Raw genomic sequence first — 13,330 nt, 5'->3', positions numbered from 1 at the left:
CTCCTGTGCGGCTGCCAGGAGCCGTGGGTCTCGGATAGACAGAAAGACAGACAGCCTACCACGCACCAGGTCTCTGTTGTTTTCACAAGCTGTCGATACTGATTGTGCAAGACTTTTCCTGCAAAAGTACAAATTCAGGAGTGTTTTCCTCCCTTTTCACAGGATTGTGCAAGGTATTAAACAACTCCAGAGAGGTCAAAGCACAGCATCTTCAACGTACACATCCCTGCATGCAATGTTGAGCCCTTTTCAGGGACCAGGCAAATAGAAAAAGGCGACTTGTCCCAAAAGTGGAATGAGATGCAATCTGCTGAGGTACGGAAGTACTTCAAAAGTAGCAAAAACACTAATTAGAGCGTGAACTAATTTGCTATCTTTACTTTGAGTACTACAAAACAGGGGTAGAAAATTGAAGCCACCAGTGTCACAGCATGGTTTCACTTGTCATACAGCAAGACCTGAGGCAAAAACCAGAGGATTACCCAAAGACAGACTAAGAGAAGCACAATAGGACCATTATTTTAAGTAAGTATATTTCAGAGTAACATAACAGGACTGTTTTTCAGAAAAACAACACTTTATGAATATGAAGCACGTTTGCCACCCAGTAACTGCCTAGAGGGGAGTTTCTGAAATACACTGGCTCAATGTGCTGAGTACAACTTTCCTGGCTGACCCAGACACAGTCTGAACTCTGATTCAGTTGCAAATGGCACAATATTTCATACCACTTCTGACTCAAATATATTCATGGAGATGAGAAGTAAATTAATAGTCAGAAACATTTTCCCACTGTTTCAGTGAAACTGCACTTGTGAGGAATCTCATTTTACTGACTCTTGGGCATAAGATCAGTTCTCCAAGCTGCTGCTGTGGGTCTGATCCCACAAGGTTTCATGAATTTATGAGGCAGAAGTCATACAAGCCACAAAGAATGGAGGTCCCGGATTCTGTCACAGTCTCTTGAGCATCTTGAGGCAAATCAGTTAATCTTTCAGAGGTTCAGTTCACCATCAGTAAAATGGAGATACTACTCTTTTGCCTATTTTTACTATAGATGTTTTGGGTTACTCAAAAAAACATGGGCACACTAATTAGGTATGTAGAGCCTGGTATAATAGCAATAATATCAGATCTAAATTTATCACTCAAAATCACAAGAAACCTGAATAGTCCCTAAGTATTCCAGCAGAGTATAATAACTATGAGAGCAGCAGGGACAGTAATTAAAATAAGAAAATGAAACATGAATTTCAAAAGCCAATTTAAATGCAAACTCTTCAAATGTGGTGCACAGAAGCATCCTACAAGGGCCTGGGAGATTGGCAAAGCGGATTAGTAAATGCATGCAACTGCACTGGCATGACCAGAGCATTTCATCTGCTGTGGAAATGCAAAGCCATCTGGAGTGACAAGCTGGAGAGAGTAAAGGTCCTTCAGGCCTCTGCCAAGTTTCTATAAAGTGCAATGAAAACGATGAAACGGAATATGAATCATTTAAAAGCAAAACTATATTAAGAAATGAATAAGCATCCACTCACATTTAAGCTGAGGGGATGAGACTAACATGGTTAATGATTTAGTATGGGTCAGATTAGACTGAGCAGCGGATCTGGTTTTTCTATCTTTTAACTACAACCTCTGAAGGGCAGAAAAACATAAACTCAAGCTACTTCCTAACTCTGTCCTCAGCTGTTTACTGAGACAGGTTTCTAGTCAAGTCAGTGACATCCAGAAAATAAAGGGTGAGATTTTTCTAAAGCATTTAGAAGTATTAGCACACAGCAATCTTTGGACTTTCTGTGCAAATCAGGCTGTCACTCATTTGGGACAATTGACTGACATGACTATTTCAGAATAAATCCACGGAGAAACCACATTTCTTTTATTTTGGATAGATGTCTGTTTTATGAGGACACTGAAAGAGTAAAGGTGATGGGCTCTGGAACAGCACGGCCACAATACTGGCGTAACAGGGAAATGGCTTATTTCCTGGTGCAAGTTATACAGATGAGGCTCAAATTCCTCAGGCACTTTTGGCCATTTCTTGCAAATATCCTAAAAACCATCACCAGGACTTTGAGATTAACTTTTATCAGAGTCCTAACTGCTAAGCAGTCATTGCAGACAGGACTACTTGTTACCAAAATGTTCAGCCATAAATTGCTGCACTACATGACATGTAAACCTCATTTGTGGAAGCAAAAGACACAGCTCGGAGACACGTAAGAGTTGCTGGTACACAACCTCCCCAAAACCAAGCCTGAGAAACCAGAGGCAGCATTTTGTCTTTGCTCAGATTCAGAGAGCTCAAACTGCCATCTCTGGTGCAGTGGGCAGCAGGGATCTCACATGACTCTGGAAAGGAGAGCTTGGATACAGCCAGGTTGCATGGACAAGCATTTGTCTTATCTGCATCCAGATGCAACTCCTACACAGCTGCTCTCTACTGACGCTCTTGGGAAAGATTTTGCAGCAAGAACAAGACTTTTATCACGTGAAAGTTGCAGACCCTCTTTGTCAAATGAAGGCATAACAGAAAGGCTGTATCCAGATAATAAACTGCAAAGAAAAATTATCACAGCTGTAGGCAGAAGCAAGAAGAGCTTCACACTGTTTCAAGTGAAACCTCCCAGTGCATGGAGGAGACTGTGGGCTCTAGCTGGGACTGCTTCCCCAGGCAAAACCATCACAGGGAGGGGGAGGATGAGGAGGAAGGTATAGGCTGTATTAAAACCAAGTAAATTGCAATAATCAGCAGGTCTGCAGCGCTGGAAGGAAAAGTCTCAGTGTGCAGTATACAGCAGCACAGGAAAGACTGACTGCAAGAGGAAAACAAAACTTCAGGGGAGATCCCCCTTATGCAGAATTTAAACAAAATTCAGAAAGCCAGTGTCAGGCAGCATCTGCTCCACAAAACCGAAGCACATGCATATGGTACGGCGCGCCCTCTGTAACACCGAGCCACAGAGTAAACAGCCGAGAGATGACGCCGGCAAAGGCAGGAAGGCGGCTGGGCACAGCTGTGAGCCTCAGGCTGCGGCAGCATGGATCACAGCAAAGACTGCAGCCATGGGGCCGAACAGCCCAGACCCGGGCTGCAGGGGGAATGGGGAGCGGGCATGCAGGGCAGCAAACGGAAAGCATAAGATATAAGCAGAAACAAAGCACTCCCTCTCTCTTCTTCATGCCACATACCATAGAGATTCGATTTCTCCTCCTGGTAACCTTAATACAATGGATGTTACAGAGCAATCACTGACTCCAGAATTTAGCACACTGAATTACTGAATTTGTTCTTGGTGTGCATCTAAAGTATGTTCAGTGAAAAGAAACGTGGAAGGAGACACGTTCAAAATAAGTATGTCCGATGTATCCCTCATGCTCATAAGCTACACAGCAGCCTAAGGCTTTGTCGGACACCAGCAGCCCTTCTCTGCTCTCAGTATTTATGCTGGATCAGCCACTATCAGTAAGTTCAAAACAAAAGATTTTGAGTCCTTGAAAACCAGCACCATATATTTACTAGTGGCTATGATCACAATGTTAGTAATTAATTTTCTGGGATTTTTTTTTTTTTTCCTTTGGCTTGAGATCCATCAATATCTTGGGGGCTGGTTTTCAGCTTTTTAAGCTCATAAGAATATACTTATGTTTGTGCTTCATTGCTAAAATGTTGATTTGGAATTTTTAAAAGTGCTCTTCCCACAGAAATTGAAACAGGCTTTTGACACAAAGCACTTAATCCCTTGGGTGTTTTTTATAAAAAGAAATGTAATCAAAATTGATTTTCCAAATATTGTGGGAAAATGGGTTTGTAATTGAAGAAGTCTTTTTAATGAAAATATTCTGAGCAGTTCCAAGCCTCTCATTTGTTTTCTAGTGTTCTTTCTCACATGGAATAGAAAAGTGTGTAATCAACAACAAAGCATAAGCAAATATTCAGAGGACCAGCTCTTTCACAACTGTACTTTTTGAAATCACACTGCCTTCTCTCATGCTGGACTTCTAACACGGCCTGTAAAACCGTGGCCTTTCCCAACAGAGAACACACCACGGCTCAGTAGAAAAACTGACTAAAGAGACTTTTCTGCCCAGTGAATTCAGCTCTTGGAGGAAATGGATAAGCAACCTATCAACATCAATCAGAAGAGCTTTCCTGGTGCATATGGGAGTCTCTTAAAGATATTTCAGAATAATTTTGACATAAAACCCTCAAAATGTGCTCCTAGAATAGAAATAGTTCAACAGCTTTTCAAACTCTAGTTTAGTTTGGCCACAACACAGAGGCCATTGCTTTTGTTCCTGTGAGATCCCCGGGTCCAACCTCCCCACAAATCACTGTCACTCAGAGTGGCAAGGAAAACAAACAGCTCTCTCCTTTTCTACCAAACTTCTTTTTTCTTTCTTTTTTTCTTTTTTCTTTTTTTTTTTTTTTAAAGTCATCAGGTCAATTCTCATCTCTTTTGACCTGGCCCGTGTTGCAGAGCCATTGAGCTCTGTCGGCAGCTGGAGTCCAGAGCTACAAAGATGAGGATCCTTGGCAGAACCACTGGACACACCATTCCTTGTTTCTTGTGCTTGTAAATGAGAAGGCATGAAGAGTCAGGCATGAAGCGCTGCTGAAGGTGAATGCTGGCTGCCTTATTACTGCTCTCTTTCTTTTTTTAGCATTACTAGCAGTAATGGTAAAAATATACCTAGGTAAGATATTTCCAGTTACAAAGCATTTGAGATAATAACATGGCCCTAAAGCTCTTCGTCAAATAAACATTGGTAACCCGCCTTTACACATGGGAAAAGTGAGCTGCAGGGAGGAGAAGGGATTCACCTCCTTTTACTGAAAAATCCCAAATTCTAATCTGGTTTTGTCTAACCTTCCCTAGGAACAGAGAAGTGAAAGGGAATATTTTAAGGACACTTTATGTAGACACTAAACTACATGATAAGCATAGAGGAAGGAAGACAGCCTTATCTTTTCAAGAAGCCACTTCTTAACAAATTGACTTTTTTTGCTCATTTTGACCTTTCATCTTGCAATCACAGAAACTATCTCTCAGGAACTGAAGTTACCAGGATCTAGGAGAAAATGTTCTCAATTCAACTCTGTTGTGAGCTTTGCCCCTTTAAAATTCAAGCAAAGGAAAAATTTTATCTAAACTATTTTTTATTCTCTTTTTATGGCTGGCACAGAAACATGCAGTTACACCATGTAACTGTTCAAGTTCAGCTTCACTCCTGACTGTCCTGACAAGAAAGCTGCTGCAGCTAGAAGCTGACTAGTCAGGTCCTGAAACTTGGGATGATGGGGAAATACTAAAAATCAGAAATTCATTTCAGGAGGGACTTCAGACTTTTTTCTTTCTCTTCCTACAGGGAATCTAAGAAATCTACACTGAAAAACACCTTATCTAGGATTGTATCAACTCAGCAAAATTGCATGAGACCACAGAACTTTTTTGCTGATTACTCTGTAAAAGCATCACTTCTCCTGGGTTCCCAAAGGTAATTAGTAAACAGAATAGTGATTTTTAAATATATTTTTCTGCTTGGCCGCTGAACCACATGCACTCTCTCTCTGCTTTAAAGTCTGTTCCTGGAGACTTGCAAGAGTACATGTTTAGAGCTCTTCCCCAAGCGGCTGCTGTTCACGCTCAGCGCGCTGGGTAGCCTGATGAAAAATATCCACCTGCTCCACAGCAATTCCTTGAGAACATCTCGTCTTCCTCTTTACCAGTCAACCTTCAGATCTTTAGCTGGTATAAGTGAGCACTGAAATCAATTACAGACATGCACATATTTATAAGAGCTGAAGATCTTGCTCCCACTTTTTCATACATTCATTGAGATTCTAGGATATCATCTCTTATTGTTTTAAAGTCCAAATTAGTCCAAATTAGAGACGATCATCACGGTAAGCTACAACCTGTGATATCACAAGCATCCTCTTCTCTAAAGTCATAGAACCATAGAATGCTTTGGGATGGAAGGGACCATTAAAGGCCATCCAGTCCATCCCCCCTGCAATTGGCAGGGACATCTACAACCAGATCAGGTTGCTCAGAGCCCCGTCCAGCCTGGCCTTGAATGTTTCCAAGGATGGGGCATCTACCACCTCTCTGGACAACCCGTGCCAGTGTTTCACTACCCTCATTGCAAAAAATTTCTTCCTTATATCTAGTCTGAATCTACTCTCTTTTAGTTTAAAACCATTATCCCTTGTCTTATCACTACTGGCCCTGCTAAAAAGTCTGTCCCCAGTCCTGGGTTCCCTTCTGAAAGGACACAGATCCTTTTATATCACTTAAAATAGACTTAGCATTTTTCACAGTGATTAAGCCTTACTCCAGGCTAAGTGACGGACATAGCTGGAAAAAGTGCTGTGCAGCTAGACAATAAGCAAAGTCAGAATACATGTCTGCTTTTGCAGAGGTTATCAGAATGGAGCACAGGCTTCAACACTGCTGCCCTACCATCAGCCTATGAAGTACATTCAGAATGGTAAAGCCTCAATATTGCATGCCTTAACCATGGTTAAACTCCTTTGTTTTTTTTAGAATTTGACCCTTTATGAGAATAAACCTCTCTTCTTTATGATATCTATAGTTTCCTCTGAATCAGCTATTCTAAACCTGCAAAAATTTGAGATGTTTAAAATATTTAAGGGAAAAAATGCAATTCTGGGCATCTAAATCTCCCCAACACAAACAATGCAACACAGCTATACACAAATTAATGAGGTAATAGACGTTAGTCAATGAATGAGAATCAGGAAAAATTTATTTTATGCTGCTGTTAAGTGCTAGCGACCAATTAAAATGTTATCTGTGAAATATAGGTCACATCAGAACAGTATTTGTCAAACAGAGGGCACATTTTAGCACTTGAATGCCTAGCCTCAAGGTCACAGAACACAAAGTATACTTTTAATTAGCAATTAAAGTTACAAAACTACTGTTCCTCATTTAACGGCTGTGTTTCTGTATGCTGAACCAGTGGTACCAGGTTGTACCATCTTGTTTGGTAACAGCCTCTAGATGCAACTATGCTTTGGAGACAAGTCATAAGCTATTAAGAAGAGGTAGTCAGGACTTTGTATTATTTCGGAATGGTTTCTCCTGATGGGAGACTGATTGGTCTGTGGTAAGAAAAGAGCTGGCACAGTATGTATTATACATACGAGCCAGCTTGTTTTGGACACAAAACATGGAATTCAGTTTAACATTTCTACAGTAAGAATACAAATCCCTAAAGGAAGATTTTGAAAGAGCTGGCTGCTTTCTACTAATCAGTGCATTAACAAAAAGCAGTCACTCATAAAACTTTCGTGATCTGCCTACAGCATCCCATACGCTGCTTTCAACACCCGGGAGATCTCTCAACAGCTTATGTCAGGTATCTCTGCCATGCAGTATATGATGTAAATCATGTAAATCTTGTAAAAGTTAGTTACAGCTATGCCCCATTTCAGAGACATTGGTATGCATTTAAGAGGAATCTTAAACCTGAAGACATACGTGAATTCTGGGAGATTAAAGTTTTTAGGGGTGCAATCATCTTCCACTTGACATATGTATGGCGATGCAAGTCACCTCTGGGAAGCATTTGTAAGGGAAATTCTTACATTTATCTTCACCTTGGATATATTCCCATGAAACTGAGTGACTGTAATCTGACTACACCATTGAGATTCAGTCCCTCTGCCAGGAACGACTCATGGAGCACTTTCCACTTCTTACTGCATTTTCTCTGCAACAGAGAAGCTTTCCTTGCCCATCTCCAAAATGAAATATTGGAAGAACCAATATTTTGCACTTCCACTTGCATTTCTACTCATTCAGAGTTGTAGCAAGTGGCTTAAGTGCTCAAAATGGGCCCTTTTACCCTCTCTATAAACCCTGTTGACTCACAGCATGCTATATAAGCAGACACTCAAGATGAAAAAGGCAATCAAAAGGAGGGGGAGGAAAAAAGAGAAGTAGGCAGTGGTTCCCAGCTCCCTGCAAGCTGCTGCTGGCTTTCTACCATTCTAGCCTCAAGGGAGACATGACAAAAGTCTTCAAGGTAGCTACAAAAAGGAAAGGACAAGAAATACCGAGTTTAAATAGCAACAAGATAGGTTTAAGTTAGATGGTAAGAATATCTTTCTAATAGTAAGTCTAATGAAGTCCTGAAATGGATTACTTATAGAAACTGGGGACTCTACATCATTGGAGGTTTTTAAGAACAGGCTGGAAATTCCCTGTCATGTACAGTTTAGCTATAGTTGAGCCTGCCCTGGGGCAGAGACATGGGCTACATGACCTCTCAATGTTCCCTCCTGCCCTATTATCCACTGAATAAGAAACTTAACTGTAACCTCAAAATATAGCAATTGAGTTGCAAACCACAACTTTAATATCCATTCTTTTGCATAGTTTTTCTTTCAAGAACAGCTATGTTGTATCTACTGTCTTCCCAGTAGACCACTGAAGGCTCCTCAGACAAAAGAAAGAATCAAAACCACACCAGTTCATCTTTGAACAAAAAAAGAAAAGGTGAATGTTGGCAAGATCTTCCTTTCTGGTTTCCATTCACATGAAATCCCTGCAGGTTCACTCAACTTTTCTGGTTAAATGACTCTCTCCCTGCTATACCTTGGAGTAACTATATGCAACCTTTGCTACAACGGTGCTTTTCCTAATATGTGGTTCTATCAGAAGTTTGGAAGAACAATTCAATGTCAATACCAGCTTCTAACTTAGGAAAAATAATGATGCTATTAAACAGTATCCTAGGCTACTTATTTATTTGCACTATTTCAAGGCTAGAGTGGTAACTGAGTAAGTTTGCTCTTTCTTCCACTCCATACTAAAGCAACAGGTCTGAGTTGTTGCACCGTTTTGTCCAGACACACTATGGTTTTGTGGTAGTTAAAGAATAATCACTTTCAGAACACCTGAAGTACACCCTCTTGTGTATATATTTTTATAATACATATACCAATTTGTTAGTCACTGCACTTGAGTTTATTCTCTCAGAAAATCTTGCCATGAACCGTACACAGTCAAGGAAATCCACACTGGAAGATGAATATCTGAATACTTAAAACGAGCAGCTCTCTGGCAATCCCATATTCTTCTGTGGCATTTGAATATGAATCATTTTGGTGTTGTATCAAGCCCTTAATGTTCTTTTAATGCTGAGTTTCTCATCTGAATTTCACTGGGACTTATTAAACGCAGGGTTTTTCTTTCCCTATCTCATATTGACATGATTACAGTAACTATGTATAATTATGTGCATAGGGTAAATATGCTAATTGTATAATTGCAACATTCAAGAAAATCCTGGCAAACAGAGAATGTTCTTAGGGCAGGCAGGACACATACTGATAGGTATAACAGAACTAGAAGCACTCCTCTTATTTCCCATCATTAATATTTAGAGATAAAACAGAATATAATTTATCTGTCATCCAGGTGACCCTTCCATTCAAAGGCTGGATGGTGAGCCCTGCTGTCATGAGAATGGAAGTTAATAAAGTACCTGTAATAATTGCAGAATATCTTTGTCATCTGTATGCTAGAAGCAGGACAACTCAAAGGTTAAATTGGGTCTACTTACTAAACTTCCCAAATCTGCAGAAGGCTGCTTGGAAATGTAAAATATTACCAGTAATTATTTGTCTTTGTGGAGAAGACCGATCAGGAAAAATGAAACTGAAATTGTACTCAAGTATTGAGAGGGAAAGATAGGGACACAAACCCCTCCACATTATGGTGCTTTTTTTTTCTGAAGAAAGAAACAGGGGCAAAGACACCTAAGAAAAAGGTGCAGATTTTATTTCTGCCAATGACTTGATGGGTGACATTGGATTAATTACTTCATGTCCTTTATTTTCTTTTCTCCCTCTGCATTTAGATTGACATCTGTCATCACATATTTGAACACCAGCCAATAGACTGGGATGTTGTACTCACTTGGGTTTCCCAGTGCTGTCGTGAGTTTCATTCACACAACATTAAAAAAAGGAATTGAGATTTGTCTGATAAAGGTAGACATGACCTTCAAAGAAGGCGGAGGGGAAGAGAAGAGAGGAAAAAGGGATTTATGTTTGTCTTTTAAAAACGACAGGATTCAGCTGGGATGAGTTTCCAGTTGATTAAGGAAAAAAAAAAGAAAACAAAAAACAACCCCCCCCAACTCTTTAGAAAGGAGTGAATGGAAATGATGCTGTCAACAACTACAGTACTACTGGGAGCTCTCAGAACACTATTGAAAAACCAAAAACATTCAGGTTCCAACATAGTATTAAAATAATGATGAAAACCATGAAAGCATTCATTTATGAGGCAGTGGGAGACAGGTTGAGATAAAGTGCAACCTACCGTCCTGACCTGCTATTAGGACTGTGGATTTGTGTCCGTTCTGACACAAGCCAAGATCATTGGACTTGACCTCAGTGGGATTACTGTCAATGGCCCTTAAGGTAAAAAGTTATGGCATCCACACCTATTTTGTATGCAGAACAGACAACACTAGGCATACTTCACTCTTCTGTGCCTGTCATGAGTAGCAGACTCTGTAGCGTATATGAATTCTTTACATAGATGAGATGTGCAGGTTCAGTCAGATATGCAAAAGTCCTGCAGCTCACTTAAGAAGGGCCATAATTTTGCTTGAGGAAAGGTCAAGAACAGGTGCATGAGGTGTAGGGCTTAGTGCAAAGCTCTACCCACATACAGCAGTTGGTAAAGCATATGACATTACCACAAGGAACCTGGTTATTGATGATTTTTCATCTTGAGGCACTCAGCTTTGAATATCTTTGATTGAACACTGAAATAACAGGTCCTAAGGACCTCTACGAATCAGACCTAAGTCATCCTAAACTGGCTGTATCTAGCTAAAGCCTTTTAGACTATTGGCTCCCACTGCTATGCATTTCCGTGTTGCTAGTTTGTAGATACAGATCCCCTAGTTAATATAGGTGGACTATATACCTGCATCACAAAAGATCTGAATCCATTTTTAATTATCACTTATATTGGGTCACACACAAATGAATTTTTATGCCCTACCAATTTCCCAGAGACTTGAAGTACTACACATCAGAAATAAGTCATTATAATCCCTAGGATCCAAGCCAAATTCTCTTACTGAAAACACATACTATGTATTAAACCACGGATTCTTCTGTGTAACCGGCCTATTTTCGTAACACTTGGCTTACAAAGGCCCCAAAAGAAAGCACAGAGTGAAAATGCCTGATGACCTCTTCTGCTGACAGCCCCTGTTGCTCATCTCAACTGCGTTTGATAGAACACAGCACATTCTTTTAAATATTTTATCCACTCAGTGATCATGCGTGAAAGAAAGGACTAACAAGAAATGACAAGTGAAATAACTGCATTTCCGGACATGACAACACTCTTTATTTTTAATTCTACCAGGGCTGTGGATAGACATTAAGGTACGACTTTGACAAGTGATTAAATAAGTGACTTTAGGATTTGAATTATATTATACTCACACTGATCTGAGAGTTCATTTGGAAACAGGAGGAAGTGAAAGAAAACAGGCCAGGAAAGCTGGTGTTTCCTTACCTTGCACCAAATGCTCTTTTTTCTGTGTGAATTTTCTCTTGTAAAAATGCATTCATTTCTTCACAGCTGACACCTGAACCAACCATAAAGAAACAGACTATACGATGATAGGAAAAGGTGTCTAACTAGATTAAACAAGTGAAAGTGAAATTTCCCAATAAAATATTTCTAAGAACAGTTTTGTACTCAGTGTCTGAAATACCTAAGTGCAGTAGTTTGTAAACAGTCTGATAGATATTTCTATAGAAAATAATTATAAAAGATTAGTGCCATATTGTACCTACATTAATATTATCTTTCACCTGTAATATTTTTCCAATTCTATTATTTCTTTAGTCCCTTATCTTAGGCAGACTTAAATACCTGACTAACAACTAAAATGGCAGGGGAAAAAGGAGAAAGATTTTCCTCCCCTCCCAGGAAAAACCTGTGAGAGATCTTTCAGGTTCCCGTGGCTAAAAAGCAAGTTTATCATCAAACTGGGTCAGTGTTGATAAAATATTTTGAATTTCTGTTTGTGCAAGTCTACTATCACAACACAAACATCCAGGTGACACTGAGCATCCTCTCACAGATCCCTCACAGGGACCCTGGCCAAAGCTGTGGCTGGTGTTGAGTGACAAACAATTACTACATTTTAAGCTGTGTTTGGGTAGTTTGGAAATCTGATTTCACTGTGCTTTGGAAGAAACATATTAAAAAAAAAAAAAAAGAATGAAGATTTCTTACATTGCCAGTGGGTCAGATAGGTCTTAATGCTCTCCTCTCTGCTCCTCCTTAAATGTGTTTGAGCTGTGTGCAGAACTGCAGAGGTGCAAATAACGGCAGGTAAAGCATGGCTTCCAAGTGCCTGTATTCTCTCTCCTTGCAACCAACAGTTTTATAAAGGCACAGAGATCCTTGTGCTTTGCAGATGGCCCAAATCTGAGATTCTTATAATAGAGCTTGTTTCTTGAAATCAATTGTCTGTCCGAGGCCTCAGCAGTGCTCACCAAGAATGTCAGTCTGACACAGAATTATACCCTGTGGGAAGCAACCCTGGTATAAACAGCACCCTGACACACACACCAGCCATAGCCTGCTGGCTTACATCATTTTAAACAAAACAAAACAAAAAAAAAACAAAAAAAAAAAAAACAAAAAAAAAAAAAACACAAAAAAAAACAAAAAAAAAAAAAGGAACAAACCAAAAAGAAAGATAAGAAAGATTTCTGGACTATGAAGTCAACCCATTAACGTAACAAGGCCAAAGTATGAGAAGCTCCAGGAAAATAGTGCCTGCCTGCTCCGGGTGCATTTGCACTGCACTTGCAGGGATATGTCCTGTACCTTGGCTCTGATTCCAGCAATCCAGCCCCTTCTCCCCCATCACTGCCCCCCACAAAGAGACGAGATTATGATCATAAATTGATGTTATAAAAAGCAAGTGTGATATGATCAGAAATTAAGACAACGCTTCCTTGGTGGTCATGCTGAGAACAAACTCCTGCTACCTTCAGTGAAGCCTGAAAGCTACCTAATGACCTGACAAAGCAAATCATTAGCAACATTTCACCTAGGTCTTAAAATATTTTCATTGCAAATAACTCTCCCATTAGATGAATGCCCGTTGCAGAAAGTAATTACCCTTTCTTTGAACTTGCATTTCAGAAATTTGAAACAACTAAAAAAAATGACAGAGAAGAACAAGCACATACTTTTTATTACTTCCCCCCCTTCCCTCTCCTGGTACCACATCAGTA

At 39.9% G+C, this 13,330-nt stretch overlaps 1 long non-coding RNA gene across 1 annotated transcript in view; it reads left to right on the top strand.

The window, feature by feature from the left end:
- Window positions 1–13,330, top strand: part of LOC309590976 — a 66,650-nt gene that overhangs the window by 37,819 nt on the left and 15,501 nt on the right. Inside the window, exon 3 of the long non-coding RNA XR_014228241.1 lies at window positions 5,377–5,505. This is a non-coding gene — a long non-coding RNA (uncharacterized lncRNA). The remainder of the gene's footprint in view (window positions 1–5,376; window positions 5,506–13,330) is intronic.

Source organism: Platalea leucorodia (assembly GCF_965183815.1).
Source record: "Platalea leucorodia genome assembly, chromosome: 5".
In the NCBI taxonomy this organism is placed as follows: domain Eukaryota; kingdom Metazoa; phylum Chordata; class Aves; order Pelecaniformes; family Threskiornithidae; genus Platalea; species Platalea leucorodia.
This window is presented reverse-complemented; position numbering and strand designations above follow the sequence as displayed.